The sequence below is a fragment of the Rhinoraja longicauda genome, unplaced genomic scaffold (genome assembly GCF_053455715.1).
Source record: "Rhinoraja longicauda isolate Sanriku21f unplaced genomic scaffold, sRhiLon1.1 Scf001123, whole genome shotgun sequence".
Lineage (NCBI taxonomy): Eukaryota > Metazoa > Chordata > Chondrichthyes > Rajiformes > Arhynchobatidae > Rhinoraja > Rhinoraja longicauda.
The window spans coordinates 15,001-21,095 of NW_027602339.1; the positions used below are offsets into that span (position 1 = coordinate 15,001).

At 59.4% G+C, this 6,095-nt stretch overlaps 1 non-coding gene across 1 annotated transcript; it reads right to left on the minus strand.

Annotated features, from left to right (window-relative positions):
* Nucleotides 1-802: 802 nt before the first annotated feature.
* Nucleotides 803-956, minus strand: LOC144591561 (5.8S ribosomal RNA). The gene has a single exon (XR_013546923.1). It is a non-coding gene; the product is annotated as a 5.8S ribosomal RNA (ribosomal RNA).
* Between the last annotated feature and the right edge of the window lie 5,139 nt (nt 957-6,095).

A 6,095-nucleotide genomic window follows, 5' to 3' on the forward strand; every position in this document is an offset into this window, starting at 1 on the left:
CGAGGTCGTGCGGCCGCGGGCGTTCGCGACAGGCCACGTCAACAAAACAGCCAACCAGCCAGAGCAGGCCGAGCAGGAGCGCCCGAGCTCGGCTGACATCCTTTTTCCGGAGCCCCGATCGACGTGCGAAGCCACACGTGCGACGCGTAAGCCGGAGGAGCAGAGGCGAAGTGAGAGTGAGGCCGTCGCGTCCCCCGTCCGAGCGACCGACCGACCGACCGACCGACCGCTCGCCCGCCCGCCGCGTGCAAGGATGAACACCAGGCACGCGAGGGTCGGACGGACGGACGGACGGACGGACGGACGGACGGACGGACGGACGGGGCCCTTCCCAAGAGACGTCTCTGCTTTTTTTTCCCAGCCCGCCATTCGCACGCCTGCGGCCGTCCCACGGGGGCAGGGAGTCAACGCTGGCGCAACCGTACGGCAGTGCCCAAACGGCGAGGAGAGCATCAGTCCCACAAAGCAAAGCGGCAGTCAGAAGCGACGACACACACGTAGGTGTGGCTCTCCCGCAGTGACGGCCGTGCCAGAGGAAAGGCTCGCCCCTCCGCGTCCGCGTGCGGACAAGGGCAATGCCCGGGAGGGCACGGGTCAAAGGTCTCCCCGGTCGCCGTGCGACCAGCCGCCGCCGACACCGCCGCCGAAGCGGCGGGCGGGCGGGCGGGCTGGAGCGCACGGGCACGGAGGGCTCCAGTGTCTGCACTTAGGGGGACGAAGAGGAGGGCCTTGCCCCTCTGCGACACCCCAGCCGCGCGCTCCCGCACCCCGGAGGGCAAAGGAGCACGATTGATTGTACAAGCGACCCTCAGACAGGCGTAGCCCCGGGAGGAACCCGGGGCCGCAAAGTGCGTTCAAAGTGTCGATGATCAATGTGTCCTGCAATTCACATTAATTCTCGCAGCTAGCTGCGTTCTTCATCGACGCACGAGCCGAGTGATCCACCGCTAAGAGTTGTCCGAGAGATTTCTTAAAAGACCACCCGACGCTCCTTGTCCACCGCCGCGGGGAAAGGAGCCCCATCCTGGGGTGGCCCTTGGCGCTTTCGCGCGTACGTCGCATTGATGCACACAGAGTGGGGGCAAAAAAAACATCAGGGCGTTCGCGACCCGCCCGCCTCCGGGTCATTGGCCTGCACCCGGGGCCGCAACGGACGTGCGGAGGCAGGTTTCCCCGCCGTCGTCTTCCCACGCATCACAGTGCCGAGCCGCGCCGCACGGCCGCCCCCCCCCCCCCCCCCCCCCCCGTGGAGGGACAGCGACGTTTTGAAAGGCACTTGCGGACCAGGCCTCTCTCGGAAGGGAGGCTCAGAAACCGCTAGCTCGACACAGGCGGAGCGGAGGGGGAGACGATCGCGACTCTTTAACACCGCCGCCGTGCCCGACGGCTCGCGGGAGCCGAAGGGGAGACGTGTAGGTGACCCTGTTCGAGGGCGAAGGGAGTTTAGCGAGCACGACCAGACGTGTCCCGGGGCTCAGGGTGAAGCGACCGGCCCTGCAACACCGGCGCGACTCCCAGCTAGAGACACGGTGGCCGTCGACCCGCGCACAGAGCGACGAGCCGCCAAGGCGGCGCCCGAAGCCGCAGCCGCTCCCTTTCTTGATTTCGACTGCGTTTGGACGTGCCGTCGAGGCGGTGGCCCCGACCGCCTCTTGTTGCCCTTTGGCGTCGCCGTGAAAGGCGTGCTCGCAGAGAACACGCCTGGACTCGGCGACGGGCAGCCGATCGACGTTCGGGACCGTGTTCGCCCTGCGCGTGCCGATCACGGATGGAAACCCCTCGCCCGCGCGAGAGGCGCCCGGCACCCTTCGTGCTTAGGCCGCGGGCCGAGCCCGGCAGCGCTCCGCCTAGCCCGAGGGGCGCCTGAGGCTGCGTGCGGTTTCCGAAGACACCGTCTTTCGTCTGTTCGGGCCACTCCGCCGCCGTCGCCGCCGTGCGAGTCGTCGGGATGGGGGGTGTGGGCCCACGGCCGATAATGATCCTTCCGCAGGTTCACCTACGGAAACCTTGTTACGACTTTTACTTCCTCTAGATAGTCAAGTTTGATCGTCTTCTCGGCGCTCCGCCAGCGCCGTCGCCGAGTCCAGGCGGGGCCGATCCGAGGACCTCACTAAACCATCCAATCGGTAGTAGCGACGGGCGGTGTGTACAAAGGGCAGGGACTTAATCAACGCGAGCTTATGACCCACACTTACTGGGAATTCCTCGTTCACGGGAAATAATTGCAATTCCCGATCCCAATCACGAATGGGGTTCAACGGGTTACCCGCACCTGGCGGCGTAGGGTAGACACACGCTGATCCATTCAGCGGGGGGGGGGGGGGCAAGCCAGCCGGCCGGGGGCGCCCGGCGCCGATCCGGCGCTTACTCGACACGCTCGAGCATCCGAACCCGTCTTATCTACGGGACCGCCGTTGCCACTTGAACACCTTTCGCCGAGAGTATCCGGGCACCCCACCTACCCGCCGGAATCACGAACCACGAGGTAGAAGTCAGGAACCAACAGGAGAAGTCGTGAACTAAATGGCGAATTCATGAACCAAACGGAGAGAAGTCATGAACCGAGCGGTTTAGGGTCAGGGTGAGGGTTGTTAGGGTGAGGCCGTTAGGGTGAGGCCGTTGCTTCGAGCGGGAAGATGGGCAGCCCCGCCCCCCCCCCCCCCCCCCCCCCCCCGTTGGGTGGAAGGAAACCTCTGCTGCGGGCCCGGCAACCATCCCGAACGGACCCGCTGGGTCCAAATGTCTGCCGCGGGCGGTCCTGCTGCGGTCGCGGGTTCGTTGGAAACCTCTCCTGCTGCTGGCATGGCCACCCTCCCCCCCCCGCCCGACTGACGACCCTGCGGGCCCGGCGACCCGGTGTCCCGTTGCCGCGCGGGGAGTGATCCTCGGGGCCGTGCCGGGCGGGCCCAGCGACACGAAGAGAGTGGGGGGGGGGTCGGAGGGAGTGGCACTGGGGAGAGAGGGGTGGGGGAGAGAGTGCCCCCCCCCCCCCCCCCCCCATTAGGGGCGAGTTTATGCAGTCATCAGAGTTTATACCTAACCTCATGATGCTTTATTAGCCGGATAGGCTGTCTGACCTCGCCCCCAGTCCCTACTCCTTCCACTGGATTCTTCTTATACCCTCTTTTTCTTCGTGCCCCCCCCCCCCCCCACGCAGGGAGGGTTCCAAGAGGGAGGAGGGAGGGAGGGAGTCCCGGGGCCGTGAGAGAGAGAGAGAGCCTCATTAGCTGCTAGGTTCACCTCATTAGCTGCTAGCTAACGCGTCAGACCTTTTACATTCTTTAGAGGATTGAAACCTCAGGGCCTTTAACCCCCGTTCACCGTTTACACTCAACGATCCTTCCGAACAAAACCCTTACACATCTGTCCGTCCAACTGACCCCCGAGATACCTAACACGCAGATTAACACGTCAGCGGTGATCGGCGTGTCATAGAGGAGTCACAAAGACGGGCAAAATAGAGTGGTTGAATAAAAAATACTCACTCAATTGGCCGTGATTTAACGTAGCACACAATGATGCAAAGCCCATGCAAAGTCCAGTGGCCCAAGCAAACAAATAAGATAGATCTGGCTCGGCGTTCCTCATCTCCACATCGTCACCCAGCACGCCGACGCCCAATAACAATTCCCCCGCAAATTGTGCACCTCGAGCGGCAGTACTTTAAACGGCGCCGTCTTCGGCGTGGACGGCATGAACCAAGTCGGCAAGCATCGTCACCCAGCACACAGACGTCCACTAACAATTCCTCCCCCCTGCAAATTGCGCGCCGCGAACGGCAGTACTTTCAAGTATGCCGCCTTCGGCGGGGACATCGTGAACCAAATCGGCAGGCAGGCGTCGTCAGCCGGTCGACCGACCCCCAGTTGCATTGCCCCAACGGCCATTGTGCACTTCGAACAGAACAGTGCTTTTAAAATATTCCGCCTGCCGCGTGTACATCATGAAACAAATGGAAAGGACGAACCGGGCGTGCAACCGATGCACGGAGAGTGACAGGTCGTCAAGCAAGTCCGTGGCAATCCGTCGGCCGACTCGGCCGCGGCCAGCAGAGGCGTTTTGGCCCGGGCGCGCCGAACTTTGCGCGCCCTCGGTATGCGTAACACTAGCACATGCCTTCAAAACTCACTACAAAATAACCCCAAAGTATGCCGCCTTCCCCGTGGGCCTTGTTACCAATATCTTGCCCTGCTTCCTGATGCCCTTATGGGGTCGGCTCTGTTCTTGCAGAACCCTCAGGTGGTGCAGAGTCTGGGCCATTTTATCAATATCTTGCCCTGATTCCTGATGCCCTTATGGGGTCGGCTCTGTTCTTGCAGAACCCTGAGGTGGTGCAGAGTCTGCGCCTTGTTATCAATATCTTGCCCTGCTTCCTGAAACCCTTATGGGGTTGGTTCTGTTACAAAACCCTCAGGTGGTGCAGAGTCTGGGCCACTTTATAAATAACTCTGCCTGCATTAGGGTCAGGGTTAGGGTTAGGGTTAGGGTTAGGGTTAGGGTTAGGGTTAGGGTTAGGGTTAGGGTTAGGGTTAGGGTTAGGGTTAGGGTTAGGGTTAGGGTTAGGGTTAGGGTTAGGGTTAGGGTTAGGGTTAGGGGTAGGGGTAGGGGTAGGGGTAGCGGTAGGGGTAGGGGTAGGGGTAGGGGTAGTTTGAACTACTGCCGCTCCAGGCGCGCACTGTGCGTGGGTAATTTTCAGTGGGCGTCGGTGTGCTGGGTGACGATGCCGCCCAGACTCTGCACCACCTGAGGGATCTGCAAGAACAGAGCCGAACCCGCAAGGGTATCGGGAAGCAGGGCAAGATATTGATAACAAGGCCCAGACTCTGCACCACCCGAGGGTTCTGCAAGAACAGAGCCGACCCCATAAGGGTATCAGGAAGCAGGGTGAGATAGTGACACCATTTGTAAAACCGGCAAATCCCACCCAGGAAACATTGCAAAAATTGGCCTCTAATGCTGGAACGTGGGTAAAGCCAAACAAACACGACACGTTTTAAAAGAACGTTACTAAAACAGCCTGGGATATGCCCATGACAAAGGATAGGCCGAACCTCACCAGAAAAAAAGAGAGGGAGACCACGGCAGAGCTGAGGGATAAACATGAGATGGTGATAAAACCAGCAGACGAGGGGAGCAGTAGGGTTACAAATTAATGTCAATATGGGGCCTGCTCCCACTGGGTAATAGACAAAAACATAGAACAGGGTGACAGGAGAGACTGGATAGCACAGAGGATAACCCGTGAGCGAAATAATGGGGTGTATGCAGTTCAATGTAAGGAGTGTACCTTACGGTACATAGGGGAAACAGGTAAAACAGCCTCAGCGGTGATCGACGTGTCAAAGAGGAGTCACAAAGACGGGCAAAATAAAGTGGTTGATTATAGACAATAGACAATAGACAATAGGTGCAGGAGTCGGCCATTCAGCCCTTCGAGCCAGCACCGCCATTCAATGCGATCATGGCTGATCACTCTCAATCAGTACCCCGTTCCTGCCTTCTCCCCATACCCCCTCACTCCGTTATCCTTAAGAGCTCTATCCAGCTCTCTCTTGAAAGCATCCAACGAACTGGCCTCCACTGCCTTCTGAGGCAGAGAATTCCACACCTTCACCACTCTCTGACTGAAAAGGTTCTTCCTCATCTCCGTTCTAAATGGCCTACCCCTTATTCTTAAACGGTGGCCCCTTGTTCTGGACTCCCCCAACATTGGGAACATGTTTCCTGCCTCTAATGTGTCCAATCCCCTAATTATCGTATATGTTTCAATAAGATCCCCCCTCATTCTTCTAAATACCAGTGTATACAAGCCCAATCGCTCCAGCCTTTCAACATACGACCGTCCCGCCATTCCGGGAATTAACCTAGTGAACCTACGCTGCACGCCCTCCATAGCAAGAATATCCTTCCTCAAATTTGGAGACCAAAACTGCACACAGTACTCCAGGTGCGGTCTCACCAGGGCCCGCTACAACTGTAGAAGGACCTCTTTGCTCCTATACTCAACTCCTCTGGTTACGAAGGCCAACATTCCATTGGCTTTCTTCACTGCCTGCTGTACCTGCATGCTTCCTTTCATTGACTGATGCACTAGG